This window comes from Trachymyrmex cornetzi, unplaced genomic scaffold (genome assembly GCF_001594075.2).
Source record: "Trachymyrmex cornetzi isolate Tcor2-1 unplaced genomic scaffold, Tcor1.1 scaffold131, whole genome shotgun sequence".
Classification (NCBI taxonomy): domain Eukaryota; kingdom Metazoa; phylum Arthropoda; class Insecta; order Hymenoptera; family Formicidae; genus Trachymyrmex; species Trachymyrmex cornetzi.
The window spans coordinates 1,613,098-1,632,827 of NW_017295884.1; the positions used below are offsets into that span (position 1 = coordinate 1,613,098).

At 36.1% G+C, this 19,730-nt stretch overlaps 1 protein-coding gene across 4 annotated transcripts in view; it reads left to right on the forward strand.

Moving 5' to 3' along the window:
- LOC108770740 (uncharacterized) overlaps positions 1-19,730 on the forward strand; it is a 310,951-nt gene that overhangs the window by 260,231 nt on the left and 30,990 nt on the right. The window lies entirely within an intron of this gene.

Sequence of the window (19,730 nt, forward strand, 5' to 3'; positions counted from 1 at the left end):
GAGAGAGAGGTGCGATTTCAAGCATTCGTGATTAATGGATGCCGCGAAACGATATAGGATGGAAGACAACACGTAGTAAGAACTTACAGAAGTAGCACCCTGCGAAATAACTTACGAGTAATTTGTAGAAAATGTATACAGGATGTGTACAAGATTTAACTGGAAGCGTGAAAACCTCATTTACATCATACTAAGCAATCTGAATTAACCTTTAGAGCTCTATTTTTAACAGTGAACTCTATTATATACTGAAACGAACCTTCCCTATACTAAACTATAGAAAACTGCGGCTCGTTGGAGAAAAGAAAGGCAAGCAATATTGGTTTTGCTGACTTTTTTCTACTTATACAGTAGTAAAATAGCATTAACCAATCAGCGAATCCCTGAAAGCAAAGAAAACAATACCAACTTTGCATTAGAATATCCTTGTTTAGAGACATCCCCATTTCTCGATAGCTCGCAGTATGTTATAGAGCTCACTAATTTTTAAAATTATGCAGCTCTTCCTTCAGTAAAATTTGTTGTAATTAAATTATAAATTCGTGATTTTATTGTATTCTCTGCTTTAAAATATAACACTGTTTCTCTCGGCGCTACTATAAGTAGCTTTCTCGTTCTGTAAAAGTCAATAAAAGAGAACGACAATTATCTGAATAATAAATGTGTTAATAATTAATTATTTGTCAAGTGTTCTCAAATAACACGACTTTGTAATGTCTTTTCCTAGTATCATGTATAATACATTTCTTTAAAGACGCTAAAAATAAACGTAAATACCTGGTTATTTAAGGATTAGGTTGATTCAGATTTTTATTGCGAACATTACAGCTATTTTCTTCTTCCCTGCTATGCTTCTCTAACATTGTGGAAATATTGTTGAGATTTTCTCCCGGATAAAGTAATACCTACTACTTCATGAGAAGCGACACGAATTGAATCGAAATTTCTTGGCTACTGTGCCAACAAATTGTATTTAACAATTGTAGCTTTACAGTTTACATTGCATGTTTCCCGTGTATCCTCTTTCTACACGGAATTTATCCAGTGAATACTTGTCTGTTCTCTTTCTTTCTATCTCTTTTACGCAAAGATAATTATTATCGGATACATACAGACATTGTAATAGCTTCTTCGCATTAAGAGAATAGCTAGCCGTGAATGCAAGAGGAATTATTTTTTAATGGAGTCATTATTCATTGTTCGCGTTTGCTCGTCCTCGCGTATTCGTTACTGAGTATTGAAACTACCCGGCACACTATTACGACATTTTTCCCGTATTGAATAAGGTCGAGTGCATGCATACCGCGCACTCCTTATTTCTTGAGAGACGAATATTACGATTATTACGTTTCTCGATAATCCAATTACGAAACACTCGGATACAAGAATATATCCCATATGGCTTTTCACTTATTCTTTCTTATGCCTTCATTTTAATACCATTCTCATAATTGTGATAATTTTATTGTTTACATACGTTACAAAATGTTCTTAATTCCTTAAAAGAATTATCTAACGTATGCATATAAATGTGTTAATTTACGCGAAATGCATATTACGCGAATATAGTTTTATTCAAAAGATTTCATGAAATTGTAATACAAGTAGAAATGCTTACGTGAGCTTCCGCCCATGTTGGTGCATGAATTAAATATTCATAGCGCGATAGATACAACTCGCAACCAATTGGGATGTACCAAGTTAACCGCAAATGTTTTGACTCGGAACTTAAAACTGAAAAGGACTACAAATCCGGAGTCACAACGTTTACCTTTACTTCGCTTGGTAGGTACATTTCAAATGGTTGCGAATCAATCGCGTTATAAATATTTAACTGCGGATCGATATTTGCGAAGGTTCACAAAGGCATTTTACTTGTATTAAATTTATTCTTGAAGCCTCCCTCGCTAATATTATTATTTTATTTAATTTCAACAAAATTGTAAATTGAACGAACAACGCGCTACAATCGTTCTGCAATCTTTTCCTTTTTTTTTTCATCTCCTTCGCTATCCCTCGAAGCGAACCAACACGCCGTTTTCAACCATCGCCACCCGGGAGGGTCAAGTGTTCATCGTTCCCGTTGACCGTAGGGTCGCATAATGCCCTCCTTCGAAATGCAAGTCCCGAACAGAGTCGTCCATTGCGGCACGATCGATCTTATCCGCCGAACGTACGTTCGCTTTCTCGCTCGAACCGCGAGTTATACGGAGACGACGAAATCGTACGGCTCGACTCCCCGCGTGATTTCCTCTTTCCCCATTTCGCTCGCTTTATTTCACGGACGAAATTCCCCGAATTGGGAAAGCCGACGGAATAGGTGAGCTTACGTTACCCTGAGATATTGGAAGTAACGACAGACACGAGAGACCGCAAGCACAGTTTCCAGCTACGACGGAGAGGATTCTATCATTGATTTGTCGGTAGAAATGCCATTCCCTGCATTGGAACAAGCACGACCGCGAGTGATGGGGGATGTTTCTAGATAGACCCGCTATTTAGAAGCATGGGGAAATGTCATCGTTAAATTTCCACTTGATATTTCTTTCTAATTGTGAATCGCAATTAAACATAGACGGAGATTTTCTTATGGAGGGTATGGAGTTTTCCAGAGCTCCTGTGGGTGGTTGAATTCCAAAATTCGAGGTATTTAAAAAAAATATGTTAATTTTTGACAAATAAAAAATTTTGAGTGATTTGACAAAAAGAGTATTTGATGTACATATAGAAATATATTTCTCACACATAATACAACAAGAGATAAAATATATTTGTTATTTTAAAATTATCTCCCTTCCCCTCATTTGGATGAGATTCTTCACACTCAGAAAAGTCAAAAGTCTCCGTCCCTATAATTAAAAATAATTTTTAATGAGGAGAAAGAGCTTTCTTCCTACAGCAGATCAACTCAGCGAATGAAATTGAACAGATTCCTTGTCAAGATTCAATTACCGCCGCAATCAATGATTATTCACAAAAGAAATTTGAGACAGCCACATTGAGGGTCTCATTGCTACTAAGAACGTCAATTTGATGTCATAGTAATGTCGCAATAATCACCGTAAACGTGCAATAAAACTTTACTGCGTGCAAAATCGTAACGAATACCTACATTCCGTTTCCTTCTTGCAAGTCTTCGAAATATTTCCTTGATCGTGCCGACTATCTTAAATGTCTTCCAAGGTGTTGGGAAAATTCCGTTGTTACTGGGATCGTTAGTGAAACAACTGCAGTTGTCTTCACTGTAATTCTTCACTCTCGTCTTTCCTCATCAAGATTATCGCGTCTCGCTCGAAAGTTCCTAATTGTGATGCAATCGATGCTATGTATAATTAATCAACTCATTAATTTTCTGTTTCATGTATCCAATAAATTTATTCGTATGCGGAAAATATTGCTTTCTCTTGCTTGATAACTTTTGCGATTTAAAACACATCTTTTCCTCGTTATTGATAATTGCCTTCAATTGTGATTTATAATAATTAAAAACAAATATCGAATAAAAATTTAAACAATTCTTTATGCTTCTAAATGGCGTTTCTATGCAAAGCTCCTTCCATCGCTCGCGGTTACAATTGCGTTAATTCCGTTTTTATTTTTCAGCTGCTTTTAAAAAAAAATTGCACGACACGATAAAAGCTATGTTTTTTTTAATATTCAGGTCGATCTTCACATGTTGAGTATCATTTCAATTTGGTTGTAGGATGCAGAATCAATAAAAAGTATAGTTTTTAACAGATAGATAAACAAGTGAGAAGCTCCATATGTAAAATTGCGAGTGTTATTGCCGTTTTTAAATATTTGTGGAAGTAGCTTTCTGCGCGAGATTAAATGAAAACGCGAGTCAAGTTCGGCAAACGTAAATCGAAACATTTGGCAGTTTTAAAAGTAAATATTAAATCCATTATTTGTGCCGCCAGATGCGTGCATCGATATTTGCTGCGTCGTGCGATTATATTAAAAATAAATACAATCGTGTGTTCCGATATGAAAAAGAAGTATGTCAATTAATAAATATCAAAATATCGTTCCTGCGCTGGTCCGTCATTACTACTTTGTAAACGTAACGTTATTCCGGAACGTTTAAGGAAAATTTATTTCCGTCTGGATGAGAAGGGCGAAGTGACAGGTGATCGTATCACGCAGTTTTTCGAATAAAAGTGATTTCCGCGCGTCATATCCGTGGACATTGCATTATTTCCCATCCGTAGAGACCAAGACAATCGGACGATTGCAAATCGATCGTAGATGTCAGGCTAGCGAAATATCGAATTGCTCTCAAGACACATTGTCTGCACTCGGAGAAAGGTCTCACGTTTATCTCCCCGTCGTTCCGTAGACGGAAGACAGGATGACCGTCGCGGGAAATGGAATGTCACGTGGAGAAAGTGCAAACTGTCGGAAATTTATTAGACCCGCGAGATAATTTTACCGCGTCGCGCGGAGAATCTTACTGAGAAATTATGGCATTCGTGATTTTACCTGCAATGTGCGTGCATTACACCAGACGCAGAGACGTCTAGTAATTATCGTGAGTAGAGCGATTTATATTTACAGGGCTTAATCTTCTTGAAAAGGAGCTCCCCTTGTTTACGATAATTGTCAATCATGAATCGATAGCGGCTAACATTTGCCGCTAACGTTTTGTAATTTTTATAATAAACAATATAACAAACAAAAAATATAGTAGAGGCTAATGAGAGTCAGCGACGATAAACAGCGCAAATATTATAATGAACAATCAATACTCAAAGAATGGATTTGATGTCTTCTTTATTTGAACGTTTCGACTCTCTTTGGAGAGTCCTCCTCAGCAAGAATGATACAATTCCAATTAGCTCACATGTCCGCAATACTTAAGTCACTCACAAAAGTGCAGCGTTGATAATCATCACGGAATATGAAAAGAATCGTGAAGCTTTGTTGAACATATTAAATCTTAAATAGTGAGTATATTACAATTAAATAAGATCACGCATTTTTGAACCTACGTCCGAGAGCGACAACGTTTAAAAATGCGTGATCTTATTTAATTGTAATATACTCACTATTTAAGATTTAATATGTTCAACAAAAGGTATATTACAATTAAATAAGATCACGCATTTTTGAACCTACGTCCGAGAGCGACAACATTTAAAAATGCGTGAGCTAATTGGAATTGTATCATTCTTGCTGAGGAGAACTCCAACGAGAGTCGAAATAAAGAAGACATCAATCCATTCTTTGAGTATTGATTGTTCACTATAATATTTGCGTTGTTTATCGTCGCTGACTCTCATTAGACTACTATATTTTTTGTTTGTTATATTGTTTAATATTCGAGAGTCCTAATATTATTATTGTTTTTGTTTTATAATAAAATTGAACTGCAGAGAGCATTTTGATTTTGCTCGGTTTTTGGTCTGTTTTAAATAGAATTATATAGTGAGTATTAAAAAACACAAGAGCTCGCTTATTAAATTATAACTAGATACAGATCTGAAGATAAATTTGTTGAACTCTCAAAATAATTACGTAGGAATTTTAAATAAGAGCATGATGAACAATGCTGCAAAAAGTTTTAATGTTCTATAGAATTATTCGGATTTATGGCCGAACGATTTTGATAAGTATACCTAAAAATTAGTTCTGAAAATAATTTTGTTAAACCATTAAAATAATTATGTAGGACGCTTAAAGTGATCAACCAATTTGGGTGTCCTACATAATTATTTAGTTAGATAGAATATCCTACATAAAAATTTAACAGATACAGATTTGAAAATAATTTTGTTGAACCATTAAAATAATAATGTTAGAGGCTCGAACTGGTAGCACCATTTTTTCCGTATAGGCTTGCTGCTTTATCATTCTGTACCATTGCTGCTATTAGAATATTACAGCACATAATATTCCAATTAACTTACTGCAAAATGAAATGCACTATGACATCGTATGTTTCGTCGATTATCTCTCACTGTCCGAAATGCGGAATTATGTTAGACTTATCTCCTGTGCTCCGAGATGAACGTCCTCGCGTTTATCTCGTCACCGGTCTTGCGAGCGAACAGTCGGATGACCGTCGCGAGAAATAGAATGTCTCGCGAAAAGCGCAGCCTGTCAGGAATTTATTCGCCTTCTTATACCGGAGCTTCGCAGACGCGACCTCAGTCGAGGAGGTACAAGACCCGTTCTCTAGCCTTTTTCTCTTCCCTACGAGGGTGGTGAAAAGGTGCCGCGAATTTTCTGAATTTCATCCGACGCAAAAGGAACAGTCTCGGAAGGGTGACGGGAGAGAGGAAGGATGAAAAGACACGAGGAGTCGAAAGAGAAGGGAGGAGTGACATGACACGCGGCAGGATATTGTGTCTTGGAGTCTACCACGTTTCCACTTCGAAACAGCTATGTTCAATCGGTTGAAATTTACTCTGACTACGATACCTTCTCCGTTTTCCCACTTATCTTTCTCAAGTCGAGGTTGAGACGCAGATCTATGCACATTGCGTGCGAGATGCGCGAGTAAAATACCGTACCGCGGCGACCGCGTACGAAGAGAAATCGTAAATTCCAAAATTGGCAATCAAGGGCTACGTTTCGATCTGTGAGCGTGTGTGTTACCGCGACGTAACAGACGCAATAAAGCGAGAGATTGCGTTTCCACGATCAACAACCATTTTTATAAAACGGAAATGAAAAAGTAGTTTGGCGATGTACGATTCCGATTCTGTAAACCTTTAACACCGATCCTCGCGAAATTGATTCTGGAGCAAGTAAATACACGTAGGAAATGATTGTATATACTTAATCAAAAAGCAACATGCTCAATATTGAAATTTTATCTACTATAATCACACACACACACGCACCCGCGCACACACACACACACACACAAAAGAATATTGTTGAAATATTTGCATGAATTTCTCACACTTTCACTGCCTTATTTTTATTTATACTCTAATTTTTATTCATATGTATTCTTCATATGTTTGCAAAGCATATTTGAGTAACAGGGCGAACTTTCCACTGTCACTTCCCTCCGGGGTCATGTTTATAAATTTAAATCCGCGCGCGCGATAAATGAATCAATATCGATGCAGATGAGGCGAAAATCCAAAATACGGTCACCGGGCAAACCCACTGTCGATCGAAAACTTTCCGAGAGTTATTTTAATTCCAATCTGACCGACTTTACGATGAGAACAGGCTATCTCGGACGATTATTTTTCCGGGAATTTTAAGAGGGTCCTTATCGCTCGATGACTTAACCATGGAGAAGGAAACCAAGTCATGACAACGTAATCTTCTAAACGATCTAAATGAGAATTGGCTCCTCTCCTTTAATTTTTAAAAGCACATTCCCCACAATTCGCAAGTAAGAGATATCGATCAAACCCAGTCATCCTTAGAAAAACGAACTAATTAGTGTTTCAATAGATTGATTAGCTCTATCAATAACTGATAATACTGCATCAATAGTTGATAAAATACCATCAGTTACCGTATAATTGAACAGTTTATTGGAACGCTAATCAGTTTTTTTCCTTAAGGGCAATCTTGACTGAAATCTTTTTACATGTGGAACATTTTGTTAAAAATTTATAATAAATGTATTGCGATTCTAAGTCATCTTTTTGTGATTGAATTAATTTTTTATTATAACATAGTAAACCATTTTTCTTGGTACATTGAAAGAAAAGTTTTTGTTATTTATGACTAAATTATATATTATATATAATTTAGCAATTATATATATATTATAAATTACATATTATATAATTATATACCATAATATAGTAGCAATCATTATGGTTATAATGTCAGTAACAATATGTTTTATTCACAATATATGGTTAGCATTGAATATATGATTTCAAATTATTATTACAACAGAACAGTTGCAATTATTTTAATTGAACTATAATGATTATAAGTTAAATTATAGTAATTGTAACGATTCTATAACCATTCCATTTCTAATATTATAGCAAAATAGCCATAATTATAGTAACATGTAATTACAGTCATAAATACCAAAAACTTCTCTGAGTGTAATTTTTGAAAGTGCATTTCCCATACAAACTCATAAATAACCAGATATATCATCGATCAAAATTTGTCAATCTTGACTGACATCTTATACATGGAAAATTTTATTAAAAATTTACGATAAATATATTATGATTCTAAGAGACCTTTTTGTAATCGCATTAATATTTTCTATAATAATAAAATAAATGCTTTTTTCTTTTCTTTTTGAAAATATATGTTTCACATAAATTTTCAAATAACTAGCGATATTATCGATCAGAATTATCTTGTAATATTTCTTTATATTCCTTGACTGATATTTCCTTATACGTGTATTTATCTAAACTTAATATATGTTATGACTTCAAGTGACCTCTTTATGATTAAATTAGTATTTCTTTATAGTAGTTGTATAATGATTTCCCAATACTAAAGTACATGCTACCATTTACAGTATCTATACAAAGAGAAACTGTAATTGTTTTACTAAAAGTTCAATATAAGTTCAGCTAACTTGTAAAAATCTCGACGTTGAAATAATAGTCAAATAATCTATTGACCGAAAGATATACGTCACAAGAACAAGAGTCTCCAAGAATATCACCGAGCAGGATAAAAGATGATAACCGTGAAATACCGCGCAAAAAATCTTTTCATCGCGAACGTCGTGGCCACATCTTATGAGGCAGAGCTCGCTTGGAGCGCCTTATCCGCGTCGTGGCGGAAACTTTTTAATGAAATGTTGTGACAAGCGCATAATACGCGCCCAGACGAAACTTCCGGAGACGATGTTGGCAGAGAGCTCCACTCACAATGAGCCACGCCGCGATTGAACTTTCTGGCGATCGCCGAATTGTTGAATTTAATTACTGAAGTGAGTCAAACGTAAGAGAGAGAAAGAGGTGAATGAGATACTATACTTATATACGTTTGCTTAACATTCACTCTGTCGCTTGCACCTGCGACAATCGAACTCGCGGTGCGAATCGTTGAATACGTTAGACGCGAAAGACCACGATTAAACCGCGAGGCGACGACGCGCCGAAACAATAACGAAATAAGTTTCTGTTCCTCCAGAGAAGCGAGATGGGATTCAAGCGATATGAAAGTTCACGAGAAATTTCAGCCGAGGCTCGACGTACCAAAACTCTGCGCGACTCTCTGGACAGAGAGACGGGGGACGATACCTCGGAACGCCGACGAATGGTACATTTTGCCAACGGCTTAGCGAAAGTTTAACTTCTTGCGATTCTGCGGAAATTTGTAAACGTTCTGTACGGGGCAGAAGGTAACACAATGTTTCTGCTTCGAAAGCGGAGCGGATGCAAAACGAGAAAGTAACAAAGAGGGTGTCACAACTCGAGCTTCATTAAGAAGCAACTCATCGAGTTTGCAAAACGGGATACCATTATGCTGTGGTAATTGTCATCTGTAACTCCATAAGCGCGTAAGAAGAGGTCGCGGGTCAATTATGATTATTTCAACAAAATATTCAATATAATTTGTTCCACGTCGATATCTCTCTCTGAGGTATTTTAAATGGGAAGAAAATTATTTATATCTTTATTCTTTCTAATAATTTTTTCTCTTTAATTTTTAAACTTTCATTAATAACGATTTGAATAAAAATAAACGTAGTTGAAAGATTTAGAAAGGGTAGTCTGTTATAAAAAGAGAAATATTAAAAATCATGATTGTTTAATTTTGTTATTTTTTCGTGCAAAGAACAAAAACTTTTAATATTGTTAGTGATCATTTTTCTGATAAACAAAAGACAGTTTTCCGAAAAATCGTAAAAAAGTTCCTTCATTTTTACTCCTATGTCGATATCTCGGAAAACGCTTTCCGCGTGTGCTTTTAATAAACGTAATAGAGTGTAAAGCACCGAGATAAAGCATACCTCTATCCCTGTGCCTGCAGAGCTTCTCGACCCAACATCAACCATGCCCCAGTCTCATGCCTTGCCTGTTACCACTAGGACCTCGAGAACAACATTTCAAGGCGAATCCGGCCACAGTGGCGATGGCTACCCTCGGTGAATCCTTCAGAAACACTGAATTGTTTCCAGAAGCAACTACATACCTCGGGCATTTACCAAATTGCGCATTTGATTAGAATACACCCGTCCTGTTTATTGTTTATTATATAAATTTATTAGATATTTTCGAAACACATGCGATAAATTGATATTAATATTCGAAATGACATTTGAAAATAATATAAAATAATCTTAATATCAAACTTCTCGTCTTTTTACAAGTAATTAAATTTCTTTTTTTAAATATTTACCATAAGATAATCACAGTTGCATTTATTATATGATTTAATTGATTAATTTATTGTGGGTTTAATGCATTTCTTATTATTGTTGTTATTATCACTAATATTATCTCTGATATTATTACCAAGATAATGTAGAAGGGCTTTGAATTTTGATAACATTGTGATACGCATGAAGCAGAATCCCTTGATATAATGTTTTTGAAGCATCTCAAGATTCTTGAATAATAACGAGAATATACTAATTTATAAAATAGAGTGAGAGAAGAATACAGTGTGAAGAAATATAATGTGAAGAGAGAAAAGAGAAATAGTATAAAAAACTATTTGGAAATCATGAGTGTAACTATTATATTTTAAATAATAAGAGATGTTATTTGGCTCAGGAGATTCAATCAATTGCTGAGAATAATGCCTATATGAGCCAACACAGGGTGTTCATGTGTGAAAAATTTTTAACTTTATTATAAGAATTTAAAATAATCTGTAAACGTTTCGACCCTCGTTTAGGATCCTTTTCAGTACAAAGTTTTGATGCAAATGTAATGAGAAAAACGCACGTTGATATTATATTTTATCTTCGAAAGTTGCAATAAAAATTGCACGTATATTTTGAAAGATTGCTTCACTATTACTAGTAAATTGAATAATGCTACATCAACTCGTTTTTTAAGTACAATACAACTATATCCAGTGCTCTTGAATAGAATAACTTGGACAATAACCGTTTAATCGCTTCACAATGTCGGGATAAATTTTCACGTCGTATTTTCACGTGCAACGGTCACATCTGAAATTTCATATGTCGATGAAAACGACGAGAAATTTATTCTTTTGAAATTCTACACACGTTCCCAATTTACAATGTGCTTTCGAGCTGAAATTATTTAATTCAACGCAATGGGGACTCTAGCGCACAAATAGAAATCTTTTAATTATTTAGCTCGGTAACGTGACCGAAGAAAAAAAGGAATTTCGATAATAATGCGTAGGAAAAGTCGGGAATGTTCTAATTAGAATGGCGAGGAGTTTAATTAATTGAATTGCGAAAGCCTTAAGTTTCCTGAAACATGGATAAGATTTTAAACTACGGCAATGTACCCCAACACCCCCAACGACCTAAAGCTTTAGCATTGCCTTGAAACGTTTTCATAAATATTTTTCTTCCTAATATTTAATGAGTGACTGCCGAGACAGAAAAAGTGAAAAAAGCATGGAAGAAGATGGTTTAATTTATCTCAACTTATTTAGCAATTCCTAGTTCTATAATAAAACGCTCCAAAGTACCGGACTTAACGTTCTTGAAATAAAAAATTAATACCCGGTAAATATCACTTAATACTCTTAAACATTATTTTATTTAAATTACGCTTAAATATAACTATTAACAAACAAGTATTAAAAACCCGTTTAAAATCTTGATTACTAAATATCTAACAAGGTCAAATTTTATAGATACACTTCACTCTTTTACTATTTTCAATCTTTCCTCTTTGGATATAAAATCGAAAAAATATTAATACGGAAAATGTTATTAATATGAAATTAACTAGAATATTTAATTCATAAATAATTCGTTGCTCTCGAACACAAAATCGCGTATTTAAAATTTCCAAGACAAAATGACGTTTACGTGCGAAGAGCGCATTTCTGACGCCACCGTTACCCCCAACCGGTGCCAAGCTATCGTTCTATGATTTCGCAAAAGCGGTCTCGTGTAACAATGCATTTGCACCCAGGATGAACGGCAGCGCGGACGAAGACCGCCGCTCGCAATCAGGGGTGAATTTACAACGAGGCGCCGGCTCTATTTCACTACCATGACGGAGCCGGCGACAACGACGACAGGATTAAATGCCAAGCTAGTCATAACCACGCCCCGGGGCTTAGAGACCCTTAGAACAATGGATGTTGCTTCTCAGTTCGACAAAAGTAACGCGCGCCACATTGTGACGGGGGTTTATTATCCTCAAACGCGGAAAATTGAATCTCGCATACGTCAAGTTTTAATAAATGTGCAAATTTCGAGATTTTCAATATCTGAAATCGAAGATTTCACAAAATCTCTCATAAAAGATGGATATACAATTTAATTTTGTTAATAGAAAAGGGTTAAGAGTAATAGCAGCAAGTTATTAATTGCTACCATTTATAATCGTTCTTACAATATACATGAAAAATATACGCTCCGACCATCGACTAGGTCATTCTCAATGTTGATGTAAAAATTATAAATAAATATGCCCTGAATTCAAAAAGTTTTTTCTAACAAAACATTTAAATAATTGGTATCAAACTAGGCTTGTACTTTAAATCTGATAACTCATATTACTTATCTTGAAGTTATGTGCTTGAAATTATAGCAAGAAGGATATAATTTACTTCTCGATTTTACGCACACGTATTATTTTATCGTGCGAGAGATCCGCCTTGCGATCGAATCTACTTGTCGCGTAGCAAATAAATCTCTGCTCGATTTGATAGTCGAAATAAGCGAAACGGGCCAGTCTGTTTTCTCTAGTTTCTCGCAACATCGATTTGGTAATAGAGTGAAAGGAACTTAAGACGATTTTATGGTAACGATAAAAGGGGGAATAATGCTAATCTGGATAACAGGCGGACATCTATTTTCTGGAACACTGGCTGCTTTCTCCTTTTTTCTCTTATTGCTGATTACAAGAGAAAAGAACATTATTACTATATTACCAATTCCTCTGAGTTTTACATCTCTTTTGGATTACGACGAACGGGAGAAGGTGAAAAGCCGATGAAGCAATGAACCGGCGTGTCACAGGAGTTTTGAGCCGTGGAATTATCGGTCCATCTACTGAAACGAATATCTTTTTTCTGCGCGATTGCGTTCGTAGAGTATTTTTCTGCGGTAGATATACGTAAGTTAAATATCCGTTTATTCTACAATCTCGATAGTCCTCATTCCTCTATGTATTTGATATTTCTTATTTACACGCTGATTTCTCACACTTTTTATTATTAACTAAGCAACGAGCAGTTAGCAGTTAGCTATTGATTTCACGAGTCTATTGGGGAGAAAGAGCAACGTTTATGGCAATTCGATAACATCACCACCCATTTTATCGCCGCCGTAATTGCTCGTCGATTTATACGATCGCGCTCCTAATTGTCAATATTTTCTTCAGAATGGCAGAGACAATTAAACGCGACGAAATTGAATTCAATTATTGAGCTACGGCAGATAATGAAATAGAATAGGACACAATACTGTGTCTGTTGTTTTCGGTGAGAGATAGAACTTCGGTGGACAACTCGACGTGACGAGCGAGTCTACCTGGCACATAGGATGACGATGCACAATCATCTCCAATCAACATAATTAATGAATTCACGACCATGTTTTACCATAATTACCTGACGCCACCGCAGTTGAAGTATTATGTCGAATACTTGATTTCAGATTTCATCGCGCCCAAGATGGCTGCGAAATGGCGACGTATCTATGCCGCATTAATAGCAGTAAATTGGATCTGGCGGTGCATTAATATCGCATAGCGCATATAGCACTGCATTAGTTACACACAGTTACATACGATATCTGCTGGCGCTGTTCTGATTGCGTAATATAAACGTGGCATTTGCCCGCGTACTGGCACATCTAATGCAACTGCGTGCGGTGTTATTGCCTACCGTGGGATTATTACCGTAATTGCATTTGTTACAACTCCCCGCGCAATCGTTTCCAATGGCGCACCCTTTAAAACAGCACGCGTGCGTTGGCCGTTTCTGCTTTTTTATAAAAAAATTCGATTCAAATAATGTAAAAACCGCACGTGTTGCTTTCGTGCTTCATCGAAAAGTATAAAACTATAACAGTATAACAGTATAATGCGGTAATATATATAATTTTAAATTTGAGATAAATAAAGAATTATATAAATAGATATTTGATGAACTATAAAATTTTAAAACGATCTTTCAATCTTTAAATAAAAATAAACAATATATAAATATCAATTCTTTTCGCTCGTATAATTTACAACAAATTAATAAATAGTAAAATCCAGGTCAATACATTAAACGAGCTATAGTTAGATGTGCTAAATAATATTAATCACAAATTACAATTTTTCGACGATAAGTTTCAATGGTACGTTTCGACTATACTTAGTCCTCATCAGTCACAGAAATACATAAATACCTAAATATCTAATTATATTAACATATTATGAAGAACATCTCAAATTCGAGTTACAATAGATAATATAACAGATTTCTAAGAATCATCTCACCTTCGTGTTACAAAGGACGGTATATCGCAACCATATCATATGTAGTCAAACTTGATAAAAATAAACGATGTAGTGAAAAATCATGATTCTGAACCAATTATCATCGGTTAATAGCGAGAAAGGGCAGTCAGTATATGAATAAATGAATAAATTCTAATCATATTAATGATGTAAGCTTGATGTCAAATCATATTAAATGTTGTATGTACGTCCTTAATAATATTGATAGAAAAACTATAGAATAAATAGAATAAATTATCGTCAAAATTGAAGACATTAAAGACATTAAAGACATCAGTTTGTAACTTAAAAAGTTACTAAAAATAAACAATTAATTCAAGACTAATGAGAGGCATACTCGACAATACAATCTAGACAATACAATCGGAAATATTTAGGCTCTTTTAATATGGCTAATTAATACGTTCAAAATTAGATATCAACTTTTGTTAATTTAAATTACCAAAGCTTCGTGATATGTTGGGCTTTCCGTTTGAGGTGAGTTATTTTTGATTTTTTAGTTTAAATTGTTTTTAACTCCATATTTTGTATATTAGAATTCACTACAGTTGGGAACCTGATAGTGACTCACTCTTGACGGATCGTTCAACGAAAATGAGTTAAGATAACATGTAACTTTGTTGAAGAGGAAACTTTCCAAAGAGAGTCGAAACGTTCAAAATAAAGAAGATATTGTGCGATGGAAAGAAATTAAAATTTTATAATTGAATCGTTGAATACCTCCGTCTGCTTTGACTCTCATTAGCCTTGATTTATAGTTTATTTTTATTTGATGAACTAGTAAAATAAATGTCAAAATTTTCTCAGCGATATTAAGTATAATTCTATAAGATTGTTTTATGTGACTACGCAAATGATTTAGGAATTAAAAACCCTAAACGGGATCAAGCTAGATCTTTAGTGCTGAAATAATTTTGTGTGAATTTATATACTATATATACTTATATATATCCTTTTTAAATTGCTCGCCGGAAAAAAATTTCTCAGCGAATACAGAAAATGTGGAAATATTGCACTGTAAGAACACGCTTTTCTAAATACATTTGTCGCAATGAATCGTTCATTCTGCGAATCTTAATTAAACCGGTGTGTTAATCTTCGCACTGCATTTTCTTCTTCTCTCAACGATGATTAACGGCACGACAACGGCCGCTCTGGCATTTAACTTCGTGCACACCTGTCCTTTGTAACGTCATGGTAATTTATTAATGTCCATTACAAAGGAGGAGGGCGCCTTAATTATCACTCGCTCAAAAAGGAGCTGCGAATTGCAGAAATATCATGGTACTCCGGACTGCGACGGTACGGAAACGTAACCACTTTTCTCTCGTCGCAACTCAATATGGCAAGGCTGCTGAAGAATCGCCGAGGATGAGGGTGAGGCAAGATACCCCCTTATAAAGGTCGCTTTCAGACCTGTCGCACTTCTTCTCGTGGAAAGACAGGAATTACGGCTCGACGCCTTTACGACGATGTAATCTCAACCGGATTAACATATACCCTGGCCGTTCGTGAATCTGTCTGCGCACCTTAAATTCCGCGAAGAAAGAACCCAAGACGATGGATTGTGGAGAGCAAGGTCGTGGAATGAATAAAACCAAGGGGAGTCAGGCTGCAAGAAATGGGTCTTGCTATTGCCAAGGTTTTTCTCTCCGTTGCCGTCATCGTCGTTCCCCGAAAGGGCAACTCTGGTTGTATAATGAACCGCAACGGTGCTCCCTCGAAAGCGTTTTTCGGTCGTTCGACAATGGACCTCCCATTGCGTTTCGTAGTATACGCTTGTACGTCTCGCATATCATCACTCTTTTATGCAAAGTTATCGGAGGTGTAAAGAAAATCGATTCCAAGTTTCTCGTAGCTACATGCGATACGTGTTGCATCTGTTTGCGATATACATCCTCTGTAATTATATAATTAAGTGAATACGTACTTGATTAGTGCGATAATGGGGAATTATGTCAATTTCTCTCTCCGATCAGATTTTAATCGTATATTATATACACTTCCAACATGAATCGTCATAATCAAAAGCGCTTATACAAAAGTTCATTAGCAGGAAGAGTGAGCTGAATATAAGATAACACGTGTTGCGTTCCTTTATAATGTATATAGTTTTAATTGCCGCATACGCGAAGGATATAGCATTATCGGCGATAGCGTCTTATAAACGCGTAAGATCGCAGCTACGTTTAATTAATAAAATCATCCTAATCACCGTGGAGCTCTTTTACCAACGACCACACGAACACCTTGCTACCCCGTTGCACTCGGATTTTACTCCTTAATCACTTTATAATCAGCGTGTTGAGGAGGCCAAGGCGAGCAGCGAAAGCGGTTTTCAGCGAACCGCTATTATGTTTCCAAAGGCGCCATTAATGAGGATAAAATGTTCCGCGGAACTTTATGCCACTCGGAGTCGCGCCGCTAAAGAACGTTCTTTCGCGTTTAATTCTTCGATACTCCTTCTCGCGCGAATAAACGTACACTTAATAATCCCGCAAAAATCGTGATCTCGAAATTGGAAATACGAGAGAGTGGAACAATGTCATATTTCCGGGAAAATCGAACGGTATGCGAAAAATACCCGAAAACTCATGCAAACGAAGAATCGAAAATTCCCGAAAACATATGAGTGAATATATGAGAAAATTAAACTTTTTTTTTCCACATTTACGAAATGGAAAAAAATTCGAGATCACAGATTTTTTTCAAACTAGTATGTATTCATTCGATTTCAATACCGCGATTTATCGGAACTCTGCGGCTCGCTCGCTCGAATATCGCGCAGAAACGATGTTTCAGAATGACGAAGTTTCGGAATAACGCATTTTCCGACGCGTTGTATCGCTTGTTTTTTTTTTTATTTTATTTTTCGTTTTCCCTCGGATTTCGCGCATCCGTCCGAACCGTCGCGCATCGACGATCTCGACGTGGCTATTTAGCGCGAGGAGGTCCGATTTCGCAAACGGAAATATTCTCGCGACGCGAGACGAAAATTCAGAAAATTTGCATAAAAACCCCGTATTTGCACCGTACGATGCAAAACGAGATACCCGGACGAGAATTTCGTGACGGAGATCGAGGGTGGATCGACGGGGTCGAGTAGATTTTTAATTTACTTCGACGGGGATTTGTGCTGGGGCGCGTTATCTCGGGGGCATTTTGTAACGCGCTTTACCGGTACGGTACAATACGGGATACCGCTGTCCGGATGGGCGGAAGCTTTTCCGTTTCTTTTATGCTCCATCCGATGGCTCGACGACGCGAGCCTCGCGCGAAATGGGGCTGGAGGAATCCGATTTTCTGGTGTTCGAACCGCTCGGGTAGAAAATGACGTACAGAGCTATTTCCGCGGCAACGATCCGTTCCCGACCAACGCGACGGCCCGCTTTTCCCCCGGCTATCTCCTAATGAAAATAATTACGGCCTGTTCATTGTTCCCGTGGATTCGAGGGGTGGGATCTAATTTATCGAGAGCGACGAGTTTGCGTGTGAGTGTGTTTGAAAGAGAAATAGAGAGGTAGATAGATAGACGGAAAGCGAGAAAGAGAAAAAAAACAAGAAAAATCCTGTTTTAATACCGTTGCGAGAAATAGCAGCTGTAGCCAGATTCTGTAAATTAAACTGCGGAAAAATTATTTAAAAAATGTACCGATTAGTAACGCATCGATTAAAAATATATTTAATGGAACAAATCTGTAAAAAACTTGAAACATCTAGTAATAATCGAAGTAGCACAAAGAGATCACGATGTAATGGTTATTAGATCGTGATTGATGAACTAATCGCGTGTAACATATAATATATTGCAATTGATCCACGATCCATGTTGCACGCGATTAAAGTTAAGAATCGTGCATCTTGGGCAGGAAGAGGAAAGATCAACACAGCTCGGGATAGTGTATCTGAGATGAGATCACGAGACTTTGAGGTATGGAATTTCATTTTAACTGCAAAATTCAGCCGGCAAAATCGAACCGTGAGCAACGAAGTTTTCCCATTAATTTCTTCACGCTCGTACTTTGAGATAATTAATTAGAATTATGAGAAAAGTTTCTGAAGCACCTGTTACGTGTTTAGAACGGCTACTTCAGAATCTTGGCGAATATCACTATCGAATATTTTACATTGTCGCTCTCGCGGCACAGACTTGTAATAATAACGATGATGAACCAAGAGCTATATTCTGATTAATATTCAGCATGAAATTCATTTGCATCCGTATTCAAATTTTAAAGGACTATCTTTCTCCTACAATCTCTCAAGGAATATTAAGTACAGCTTAAACATAAAAATTACAATAAAAATAAAAGTTTAATTTTACTTAAGTTTTCTAATTTTTTATTAATAAATTTTTTATACAATATAAATACTGCGATATACAAAAAATCGAATAATATACACTCTCTTAATCTGAATTAGTGGATAATTTACTGAAGTGGCATACTTGGTACTGAATTATTAGCATATTTGGCACTGAATAATCAGTAAAATTCAACTATAAAAGAAAAGAAGTTTGAGCAACATATAGTTAAAATACCGATATTTACAGGTTCTAGCACATTATGATTCTAATCTTACAATATCATAAACCTAGTTGAATGCGCTACACTTATACACTGAAGCGAGGTTTGGAATAGGTTAGGGATACCACATTTCATTCATTAATTAACAGTGGCATATTTGGCATTGAATCAGTGATTATCCACTGCTTCAGATTTAGATAGCATGTATTTTCAAACTCTCTTGCAAAAAAGAAAAGGATTTTATCTACAGATATTAGATAATATCTAAAGTCTTTTAGTAGAAGATCAGCAATCATCTTCACGCTGATTATTTGTCAATAACAGTAGAGCACGTCGTATAATACTGTCGACGATAATTGCGAGGGGACCGCTTTTAATCACCGCTCGTCTACACGGTAATCCGAAGGCACGGGCAATCTTCTTCGTAAAGCCACGCGATGACCCCTAATTGGCCACATTATTAAAATCGCATTTTCGTGATCCCAGCTGTGAGGGATCGTCCCTGCGAAGCGTACGGCGATGAAGTTCCCTCGTAAAATAAATCACGCCATCCCATCGCGGTAATTCGGCACAGCCGCTTCTGCCTTGCCGGTAATATTGGATATTTTCTTAATGGCGAAACTTC